Source organism: Stigmatopora argus, chromosome 6 (genome assembly GCF_051989625.1).
Source record: "Stigmatopora argus isolate UIUO_Sarg chromosome 6, RoL_Sarg_1.0, whole genome shotgun sequence".
Classification (NCBI taxonomy): Eukaryota; Metazoa; Chordata; class Actinopteri; order Syngnathiformes; family Syngnathidae; genus Stigmatopora; species Stigmatopora argus.
The window spans coordinates 8867916-8880301 of record NC_135392.1 but is presented as its reverse complement, the minus strand read 5'-3'; the positions used below and the strand labels follow the sequence as shown (position 1 = coordinate 8880301).

The 12386-nt window shown below is 40.4% G+C and overlaps 1 protein-coding gene across 6 annotated transcripts in view; it reads left to right on the top strand.

Moving 5' to 3' along the window:
• Positions 1-12386, top strand: part of sulf2a (sulfatase 2a) — a 48606-nt gene that overhangs the window by 20714 nt on the left and 15506 nt on the right. For all 6 annotated transcript variants that reach the window (XM_077602625.1, XM_077602627.1, XM_077602624.1 and 3 more), the window contains one exon: positions 190-246. The gene's annotated coding sequence lies outside the window, so the exon portion shown is untranslated. The remainder of the gene's footprint in view (positions 1-189; positions 247-12386) is intronic.

Here is a 12386-nt window from a genome sequence, read left to right as displayed (position 1 = left end):
TTTGCCATGTTCTAAAACTAGATGTACACATTTCATTAAAATTGCCATTTTTAAAATACATATCAAACGGAAACATTAAGCCATAAATACGTCTTTTTTTCTGACTGACTTTGAAATCCTCGGAGGATTTTTCATGATTTTTATGTGGCAACTACTCATCTACTCTGGACTTGTGTGTTTGCTTCACAGAGAGTGCCTTCAAAAGCAGAGGACGACGACGTTGGGCTTCACTTGTTTTAAAGACAGGTAAGAATAATTCTATCTATAATACAACAGAGCAGAATCAGCATTTCTATGGGTTTATCCTCCAACAACAATTTTCGGATTGCAATAATATTGTATAGTAGGATCTTTGGCTGTTTAAAACACTCTTACACAAAACCATTTTCACTTCTCATTCGGTCAATGGAATGAAAATGGGTCTGTGCATACAATTATAATTATGATGGTACAAAACAATTGAACAAGCCACTAAACCGCTATATTGCCTGTCTTCAATTCAAGTAGCTAACATTTAATAGGCTGATGCATAATATCATTTTGGTTGCATTTGGTGGAGCTGCAGCCCTGTTTTAATATTTTTTTGGTTGTTACATCAACTGATTTTTATCTTTTAATCCACTTGTTTTTATTTTGCATGACGTTTGTTAGTGCATGCCATCATGTACATCATCAAGTGTAATTGCGGTAACGTGATGTGTCAGGAGTGCAATCTGTCACTGGTTTATTATTGATTAGCCTCAAGCAATCTCTCCATGTGTTCTTATTCGGCAAAATGTCAGGTAAACGTGCACCATTTAATGTTTGGTGATGCTCAGTTTACTTTTATTGGATATTGTGATAGACTTTTTTTGTTTATGTTAATATTTGGTTGGAATACTGACAAACTCTGATTATTGTTCTTGCGTTGGTCGATTTGTCGCACGTCGGAAAAGAAAACACAAGACAGCCAACTTTTGTAAGCCGAGTTTTTTTTCTGTGAATTTGACACATCCAGAAAGAATCCTGGCATCTTTGTGCCTTTTGATTACTCGCCATAATTTAGCTGTCTGAAGGTGATTAGCACAAAGAAGAGAGCGTGCTTATTGCCGACTCCTTTGTATGATTCTAGATGGTGTAGTCCTGAAGTGGTCACACGTTTCCCCCATCTTTGGTTGTCAAGGCTGTATGGTAATTAGAAAGAGATGAAGACAGAGTGAAATGAAGCGTCTAGAAGAGAGAGATAGGCAGAGAGGGGAAAAAGGTTGCACATTATTGAGCAAGCCAAGAAGGGTCAGGATTATTAAACCGATAGCTGGGAAAAATAGACTTCACCCTTCACAGTTTGAAGCTGTAAACGTACTTTCATCTCTAAACAAGCGAGACTGTAGGGAATGTTTAACTCTGGAAATTAATGTTGCAACTGGAAGCCTGATCCACTTGTATTTGCAAAAACATTTAAATTTCGAATGCTATCTACACTAAACCCTCTGGCAGTCATTGGCAGTTATATTGAGAAAAAACATTCTCAAACTGCTCCATTATCTGAACAAAGTAACTCAAAATCAACAAGAAATGACCCATAAATGCCCTGATATCCTAGATACTTCACTGAATAATAATCATTTCCACCACTGTTATGATTAGATGTCCATGTAGAAAGTAATAGGAACAATTACAGTTGAAAGCTGCTCTTTTTTTTCTGTGTTATTTGGAAAGTAAAATAAGACGTCTGACTTTGCTAATCCCTTGTAGTCTACGAATTTACATTTTTCTCTTTGTCTCACTGCCACTATCAAGAGTCGACAGGTGAATGATATGCCTTTAGTAAGCTATTCTGTTTGAGGTCTTGAATGCCCCAGTATGAGGACACAATCCCTCTTTTCTCTTTCTTTCTGGTTCTCCTTCACTCCCTTGCAGACAAAAAAAAATCCAATCTGTGAAATGTTCGAGTGGTGCATCTTATCTGGCATATGTAGACATGACATAACACAACATCAACTTTTCCCCTGGTGTTATATTTTTGCACCATTCCCCTCAGCTTGTTCACGACAGTGTGATCTGACGAGCTTTTACATCTGCTGTGGACAAAAGGTTCTCTCTCATTTTCAACGCCAGCAGCTCGTTTTTCGGGGCTCTTGAATGCGACACACGTCTTTGGGCATCGCGCGATCCTTCGCTGACCCTCATTTTCTACATCAGCAAGGCTGGAAGTGCCAGCTTGCTTCCATGCTCCACTGATTAGAAGTCAAATATTAAAGTGCTGTGTTGTGAGCTTGGGCTAATTGATTCCTTCCGCATGGTGCACACATAATGGCCTGACAGCAGGCGATACCAGCCTTTGTCAACATTGGGCATTCTGCCCAATACAGCACCCCACTGAAGACCCCCCTGCGAGTAGGCCGACCTGTGGCCCCACAGGCAGAGAGAGGCTTCTTGGCAGGCTCCTGAAGCCCAACACAGAAGCAGCTCATTGTTTGTGTCATCAGTCGCCTCGTTAATGCCAGGGAAGTCTTTTGGCAATAGAAAGCGTGCGCTCACCATGCTAAATTGTTTTACTTTTGAGCAACTTTCAGAAAGCCATTTTTCTAATGTTCTCGAAATTGCATCCTCTGTCAACACTCCATTCATCCTTGAGTTAATTACAATGAAATTAAAACAATAAAAAAAAAAAAACTAGACCGTGTAATGGGGGGGGGGGGGGGGGGCAGCTCTAACCATAGTTAGATTTAATTTCTTTTTTTATTACTTTATTTTCATTAAAATTTTAATAATTTACTTACAAAAAAAGGAAGATATATACTAAAGGTGAATAAAAATGTGGCCTACATGATTACAAAAGGTTTTACGTATAGATTAGATTAGATTAGAACTTTATTTTGGCGAATCGTCCGAGTACCCACAAGACAAACAAGACATTGTAGACCTAGGTAAAAAACTGTATATGTGGACACAATAGCTCGTGCACCCTGTGGTCTTTTTGAGGGTCAGTATTTAAAAATAAAAAAGCAAACATTTTCAAATAAATTGTCGAAATAACTACTTTAATCACTTTTAATAGCACTTATTTAGCGATGAACTAAACAAAACACGACTACCACCATCGTCGCACGTGTTAAAAATGTTGGCAATGTATCCCCATCGCTTGTCTGTTTCACCCGTGGATTTACTGGCCATTTTATGTTCCTCTCCAATGGACTTAGCTCCTTATTTATTTTTAATGCCTCTGATGGAGGAGAGTGCAACCAAAGAAGCCGTGTTATACAATGTTAATTGAGAACACGTTCATCCGTGATCCTTTTTTCATGAATCTGATTGACCTCGCTCACACTGAACTACAATAAATGGTCAAATGTACCTATCAATCTTCTAGTTGCTTGGAAAGCCTGCTAAATCTTTTGTTCGGGGATGGTTAATGTTCCATAGGACCTGATGGTAGAATACTGTGATATAAGGTGTAGGGGGTTGATGTTCTAGAACATGTCGAGAGGTGTGCTAATGGCACTATTAAGGAAACAGAGTAGCGCTGACATTAATTACGACACAGGGGTGACAAACGCGATCGAGCCGCTGCTGCGTTCTGTGGGATGGAAAAAGACTGAGAGAACACGCGCACAATGTGTTAGGCTTGTGCGTTTTGGAGTTTTGCGTTGATTTATTCTCGGCTTTTTCTCTTGGTGGAACTTGCCGTTGTGATTGTTCGTTGCTTTTACCTGTTGTCGCTTCCCCTATGTGTCACCTTCCTGTTCTGAATGTGTCGTTAAGCCATGTCTAGTATGCATTGACGTTCCCTTTGTTTTTATTCATATCTTGTTGCGTCCTTGTCAATGTCACGTCCTTGTTTGTTTGATTCTGTAGCTTTTGGTTTACTTGCTTGTTTTATTTAATTTCGGATCCCTTGCTTTTGTTTGCACTGTTTTTTCCTACGATTGGATCCATCCCTGTTTTTTCACGCCTACACACCCGCATTGCAAGGCAGAATGTGGATGGGAGAGAGCGAGTAAGCTGGTTGATTTTTTTTTTTAATACTTGGATAAGGACAAAATCCCAACATGTACCACTTCCAGCCAGGAAAATCCACAGAATTTCATACTTGAGCGTTTCATTTCGCTGTGACCAATCAGCGGCACAGCTGTGGAACATGGGGTGGATTCGGTACTAAAGGCCACAAAAAAAGTAATCACAATGTCCTCTCCCCTGAGAAGCAAACGGAGGTTTCATTTCTGCCTCCGTCCTGCTACTTTGCTGCCGTGGATCCCGGGGGGATTGCGGTCTGATTGGGAGGGTCATGATGGCAACCGCAGGAGGGGTGACAGTTGGCTTCTTCTTTGACAGCCGCCTAATAGAGGGCTAATAGGAGTCCCAAAAATGTCTGCTGTTGTCTTGTTGTTTGTTAGCCTGTGCAGGGAATAGAAGGACACAGAGGTGAAGTAGAATAAGAGACTTACCAGCCTTCTTTCTCTTTCTGTCATTCCTCTCTTTTTTATATACATACTAATGCCTGTTGCTCTGTTACTCACAGTGTCTGCAACCAATTAGAATTTTTATTTTACATGAATTTCCTCAGTAATGCTTCAGTCTTGATATAATACCTTAATAATTGTCAATGTCCAGTCACTGTTTTTTGAAACCTATTACTGTCATAAATATACCTTCGTACTGAGAGTTAACTACTATTAATAACAAGTCCTAAAAACAAGCAGCAGTGGAGTCATTTTGATGTATTTTATGGAAACAGGATTTATGTCCAATGGCATATAAATGCAAAGAGGTTCACGTTTTTAAGAGTGCAGGCAATCCTGTCGAAACAACTGATAAGAAGCCTCTGCAGTAATGGAAGAACCAACTGATCAATCCAAGCTCTCATTAAAAGGGTGCTAAAGCCACTGCAACCCGATAGCACATCAATGTTGTAACGCCACAGTCCTACAGGGATGTTTGGCAAGCTGATGGCAGCCTCACTGTCACTTCTCGGTGGGCAACCTGCCAAGGACCCCCTTTGTGAGCCACTTAGGCTTCCCCATGGTCCCCAAACACAGGTCAGGACAGACAGATGGGCCGTCTGGGCAGCTGTCTCATGGCGAAGTAGAGAAAGATGGCTACGGACCTGTGGAGATGGCACCAATGTGCTTTCCCAGCGTGAGACATGCTTTGTAATTTGACTGTAGGAACACACATAGGCTGAACTTTCATCTAAGGCATTTTTGTTGAATTTCAAGGCCCTTCACAAATTTGAAATACCTACCCACTGAGCTTTTTAGGTGATGCACGCAGGGGGCGCCTTCCCCTGGTTTTGATACATCCCCCAAATTCCTGCTGGAAAATCCACATTGAAAGACTCATTTTTTTGTGCAGGGCACATGGTGAGAAATACAAGCAGTCTAGCAGAAAAAGTCTCGGTAATTTGAGTTCTCACCTCTTTGCTCCAATCTTAACCTCTTGTGTGGTTCCAACAGGGGAGCGATAGAACAGTGTGTGCGTGTCTAAAACCCCATTAATCCCTTGACAAAAGGTCCCACAGAAAACTAGCTAGCGAGGATGGGGGGTAGAACGGCGACTGGGTGGAGACCAAAAGTAAATGACGGGTTGCCTCCCTCAAACCAACTCCCACCGGTATGATTAACACAAGATGAGATCATGCTGATTGCACCCTCGGAACTTTACGAGCCCACAAAATGATAAAATACACAGACTAACCCTTTGGCTTTGAAGTAGACAAAGCCATTGTTTTGTTAAATTAATGATAACATAGTCTCCGGTGATCACTTCCATAGTTGTTGAGCTGTTGGTTCCAGGCAGCATGGAGATTTGATTTCCTCGGAATAATTCCAACAGGCAGCGAGGACTGAAAATATTCTAGGTGTAGCCGTGGGTGAACCAAAAGCAGACCCTGTTGCAGGTGGTCATTAGAATGTGATATTCATTCTTTCATCTTCCATACCGCCCATCCTCGAAAGGGTTGCGGGGGTTGCTGGAGCCTTATCCAGCTGTCTTCAGGCGAAAGGCAGACTACACCCTAGACTCGTCACCAGTCAGTCGTAGGGAACACAGAGAGACTAACGACCATCCAGACCCCCAATCATACCGCCACCAGCGGGACTTGAGCCCGCGCATGCCCACACTAAAGTCAGGCACTCGAGTGAACCACTACACTACGAGGCGGCTCTTGAATGTGATAGTTAAACAAAAATCATGATGCCTGATAATATAATATGTTCCTGGTATTTTAAATTAGCCCCTAAGTGGTATTGCTTGTTATTTTGGTCAGGAAAATTTAATATCAAGATTCCTCATTCCTCGCAATTAAAAAGCCGGCAGTGCACCTTATTTTCGGATCATTATTGGTTAATCATTGTATGAAATTCCCTATAGCACATCTTCATCTAGTTTATGTAAAACAAAACCCGGACTACTACTACTATATCTTCATCTAGTTGGTGTATAACACAACCCCCTACTACTACTACCACTACCCCTTCCAATACTACTCCTGTGTTTTATAATGGGGTGCGCCTTTATACATAAAACAAATTTTAATATAGGCCATTCATGGAATGTGAGTCTTATATTGCGGAAAGTATATTAAGATGCAGGCCCAAGAAAAGTATAAAAAATAGTCTATTCATACTCTGGAAAATAGGGTAGTTTCCATCAGTGCAATTTTCGGTATGTGTCCATTGGCGGTAGGTTCAGTGCAATGGTCGGCGTAGACTAATTTGTAATTCACTTGACCAAGGTGTGATTCATTGCAGGGGGTCTTTCCCTGTTGTTAGTAGATGCCAATAAGAAACAGCCATCACTCAGTGGGCTGTCCTGTTCACCAGCCTGTTCACTTGTTTCAACTGCCAACCCCTGTCTACAAGGAACAGGCCACTGGGGCACTCTGTCAGAGGTACCACAAATGAGTCCTTATCGAAAACACAATGGGACAGGAAAGGCAGGGACGCGAGCAGACTGCAATCCAGACGGGTGTACCATCAACACGTAGCGAGGAAACATTCCTAAGTGAAAACAGTCACGTATTTACAAAACGCCATTGACCGCAGCCCTTTTTCTTCCTTCTAAATCCACGGAGGTGATGGGTGAGAAGGGGGGGTTAACCCCAAGGAAAGGACAATTGTGGGTCTGTTGGTGTTTTCTCTTATACCTCTGTGTTCTCTCTGGGCTCTCGTGAAGCAAACCACTGAGTTGCGAAGGTGGGGGTGGAAAATGCCGCGACCTTGATGAGGACCTTTCTTCGGGACCACCACGCTAGCATGCCACTTGGTTGCCGCTGGATACAGCAAAATAACAGAGACAAGTGTCATTGTCCTAAACTGGTGTCGTCAGATGTGAAATATGAATTCACGTGGTTATATGGGCTGCTATTTAAGAACGTCTTCACTTTGGTTAAATGAGTGATTGTGCTCTCTCTGGGGGAGACACAAAAGGCAGTCGGCGGGTGTGCAATGGCCCAATACTGGGCCGAATAATGTCGCTGTTTATATCTTGCACATTCATAGACAATTAGTCTGACTATTGTCCTAAGCTTGTCAGAGAAATATTTGATGTTAAATACACGGCATGCTTTATTGTGGATGAGTGTGTGTTTGGTGAATATTTGTAGTCAGCAAAGCAGACGCAGTGAATCTGTTGCAGCTTTTTGTTCTTCAGAGAACACGGCCTTGTACTCTACACACCATTATAGACACTTTTTTGTCCCACCACTCTCTGGGTTTCCCTCCTTGATGTTTCTCGCGCTCACTCTCATCCTCGCATTTTTATTTTCCATTAAACTCCTCACCTCACATGACATCTCACAGAATCAAAACCATTGCAATAATGTTAGACCTTGCAGATTACAGAGTTGCCAATAGGCACTATTAGTATTTTCTGTATTTTCTATCCCCAAATGTAGTCCTCGCTCTTAAATTGTTGCAAATATATTAGGACGGTTTTAATGGTTTTGCAATTACCACTTACTCTGGATACGTTTGTTTCCTAGGCATATTGTTACCTAAATAAATAAATAATTTAGTGTCTTATATTTAATTTTTTTATTATAGTTGGTTGTTTTTTTATTTGTTCTTAACTTTAAGCTCTTTTCAGCGCACTTATTTAACTCAATGGTTGTTATTGGCGGTCTTAGAAGTCCAATTAATTTTGGAAATAAAAATGGATTGAATCACTAGCGCTTTCATTGCATCAGAAACATGAATATTCACAGCCAGTCCTCCCAGCTTCAATGAATTGTGTCACGGTCTGTGTTTTGTTTGGGGAATTTCGGCTTGATTCCTTGATGTGTCTTGTTTCTCACTTGTGTCCTTGTGATTAGCCATTCATGTCACCTTTTGTCTCCCGCTCCTAGTGTGCCCACCAATCAGATGCCTCTCGTGTTACCCACCATTTTCTCATTGTCTCATGACCCCTGTCTGGAAGTGCTTCGTTTCAGTTCAGCCTTTGTTAGGTCGTCATCCATGTTGTTTTTGCTTTCAAGTGCTTTGTCCCACCATGTTTTCCCCAACCTAGTAAGTTTTTTGTCATCGCAGTTTGGATTTGTTATTTGGTCTTTTGACTAAAGTATTTTAGTGAGTGGTGGTGAGCAAGTTTAAAAAATATATATATTTCAAGTCTATTACATAAATGTTAAATATATATAATATCCAATCTAATATAATCTTTTTTAATACATATTCTAAGTTTTCACCCCATTTTTTTCTTTGTATCCTGCTCATTTTAATCTGCATGTAAGTATTATATTTTTTTCATAAATTTGACATTTTTCCACATTTATTAATTGGGAAGACAAAATAGTTGAATAGTGGGTGTGGGATTGTGCATGTGTTCAAAACACAGTACAGCACAAAAGTGGTTAATATTATAGATAATAATTATGTCAATAATAAAGATAATTATGTTAATAATGAAGACTGAAAGAATCCTGCAGTACATACCTGGGAAACAGTACTAAAACACATACACACTGACACACAGAAAAAAATTAATATAGATATTTCAATCCAATTTTCAATATGCCTTCCATATCTCCCTATCAGGTCTATATTTAAATATAATGTCATGAGATAAAACATATTCTTTCTCAGTCAGGCTGGAACACTTATATTCATAAATCCCTTTTTGCTGCAATCACCAAAACCTTTGGCACACTCGTAATATCCTGTGGTAACAGCTTCTACTATTCGAGGTACGATTTAATAAAGTGTATCGTATCTGCAGGGATTTGCTGCTCCTCAATCAATTCTGAACGAGGTCGCCGGGTAGTGAGCAATAATCCTGACATTGCCATGATATCTAAGATCTTTTCATTCAGCCAGATTCTTATGAATTTTCAATAACGGTTTCATACGAATGTTTATTTTTCCCTTGCTCCAAGATATGTTTGCAAGATCTTTTTGCTTTCAAAGTATCCCGAGTATATATAAAAGTTAGAGAGATTTTTTTCACTTTTTACGTCGAGTCATCAGACTCCTTGCAGTATTAACGATGTGTTAATACTTAATTTGCTTCCTTTCTTAACTGAGTGCCCAGACAGCACATTCCAAGATTAGGAAAAGTATACAAGGACAACAAGAAGGAAAGAAAGACATTTGCACTTACTGGTAGCGCAGATCAAAGTACTGCGCAGTATTTAACAGCACAGAACCTCAGTTGACAAACTGCACAAGTCTTCTTTTTCACACTTTTTGAAGTTGAAACGCTGGTCTTTTCGTTTCTGAATGTTCTAATAGAGATGTGATACGCAGGTTTTGACAGCTGAAAAAGTACTGAGCTTATCAGAACCCAAAGGAAATCTAAATTAAATCTTCTCAACGAAGGAGAGCTCAGCCTTTGCATTTATCTCTTGTCATTCTCAGTGATTTAAGTTACTCTTTAGTAGGTAAAGTAAAAGCACTTATCTTTGAAAAAAAGTAGGCCAGAGCTGTTGAAGAATTTTTGAAAGAATTTCAATGTTATAAAGTAGTCCTAGTTTTGATTCTTGTTCACGACCTTTGGAGGAGATGAGTTATTTCTCGAAAACCTCATCCACTCAGAGTTTGGTGATGGTGTACTAAGTGTTGGAGAATGGAAAGTCTTTTTCCCCCTGAGTGCTTTAATTGTTCACATCCATTAATCATGTTTGCATGAAAAGGCTCTTACTCTTTTCATAATCATGTATTTTCAATCAATTATTTGGAACCCATTTATTAGCTTAGACAGTTCGGAAGAGTTGCCATTGCACTGATAAAACACGTGACATTTACTGAATTCAAGTCAAGTCTTATCTATTGAGCAGGTGGCCTTGTTTTTGATACTGATTAATGGAAACGGCTACCAATTTCATATTCCTAGAAAACTGCCATGCCTCATCACTGGTGGGCTATTTTTAGAACAATCCTGTGGGAGCCATTTATCTACTGCACATAAAAATCAATAAAAACGGCACATTAACATTCATACCAGTCTTAGTTTAAATGCACATGTATGGTACTACACAGTTATAAATCAACGGACAATAATTCTTTCATTTATAACAAGAAATACCACATAGTGACAATTCATCGATCTGGATTGTATAGCAAGCGGTTATGTAAAATGGAAACAAAATTGATCGAATTGCAAAACAAATGTCATCTTTTGTTGTTCCTCATTTTCTAACCGCCACAACACATTGTGAATACCGTATATGTATTTCGCAGTTAAAGACTTAAAATGTTCAGCGCTCTCAATGGCAGTGAACGAGTTAATCACACATTGGAAAGATCGCAACAAGCATTAATTCACTTAAACTTCCAAATTTGGCCACAGCAGGATGCCATTTTTCTTATTTTTAGCCTAACCCTTACAGTATGTAAAAACTAAGAATGATAGATGATAGCAAGGTATTGTTGAAACCTTTTTTTAAAGCATTCCTAACTTCTTTGAAAAATACAAACCCTTTATTCCCTGTCCACAGTTCTGCACCGACACACACTTAACACGGAAACACAAAATGACAGAAGCTTGCTACACACAAATGTATGCCGTTGCCAAATTTACATCTCAATGCCAACTTTTGTTGGTATATTGAAGGGACCTTGGAGAATTCTGGCATTCTGTGGAGAGCGAGGCATGCCCATGGGAACAAAGTCACACTTAAGTAAAGCCCTGCCAGCCTCAATTATGACCAAAAGGACTGGCGTGATGACGTTTCTAAAACTCAAGACCTGTGTTTCTTATTTGTTACAGGCAGCAGCAGCGACAGCAGCATGCAGAATAGGAAATGTTCTTTTAAAGAGGAGAACTAAGCTTGTTTTGAAGTGTTCCGTGCTATTTTATGAATGCGTCCGCCCTGAATGTTAATGTTGCTGCGAACTGCGTCGACAACGGAGGTTGTTCGCCTTTGTTAGTTCCTGACTATGTGCCCCGAGCTTCTTTCCCTGATTCTTTTTTTCTGCTGCTGCTTCTCTTTAAATTTTAGAACGCATTAGCGAAAAGAAAATGATAAGCTTGGTTTTCAAATCCAATGTCACATCACGATCGGATTGGATTAGAAAGAATATCTGCCCGGAGTTGTTTTTATGCTTTTATTTTTTTTATAAATAGGCAGGGGTAGGGAATCTATGGCTCAGGAGCCATATGTGGCTCTTTTGATGGTTGCATATGGCTCAGGAGCCATATGTGGCTTTTTGATGGGTGCATATGGCTCAGGACCCATATGTGGCTCTTTTGATGGGTGCATATGGCTTAGGAGCCATATGTGACTCTTTTGATGGGTGCATATGGCTCAGGATCCATATGTGGCTTTTTTGATGGGTGCATATGGCTCAGGGGCCATATGTGGCTCTTTTGATGGGTGCATATGGCTCAGGAGCCATATTTGGCTTTTTGGGTGGGTGCATATGGCTCAGGAGCCATATGTGGCTTTTTGATGGTTGGATATGACTCAGGACCCATATGTGGCTCTTTTGATGGTTGGATATGGCTCAGGAGCCATATGTGGCTTTTTTTGATGGGTGCATATGGCTCAGGAGCCATATGTGGCTCTTTTGATGGGTACATATGGCACTCGGCTAACCTGCAAGCTAAAAGATTGTGTTTCCCCCATGGTTTTCAAACATTTTAGTTTTGTCTGAAGGGGGTACAGAATGGATGAATCTTTTTGTCTCTCAACACCCTCTTTTATTCATGGGGGAACCGTACATTAACGCCTCTGCGAAGTCTTTGTAAGATTTATCAAGCCCTCTCTGCCTCACTTAAGTGGTGAAATTTTAGAGCGGAGATGTGCGACTGTGCGTGTTAGTGGGCAGTGAGACATCCTGATATGGTGTGTGTATTCACGCTTGTCACCGGCTTCCCATCATCTCCGTGCTCTGACATGGTCGGCACTGTTGTCACCATATTTATAATTCAGGTTTATCAATAAAAGATGGGCTGCATTAAGTTTTTAT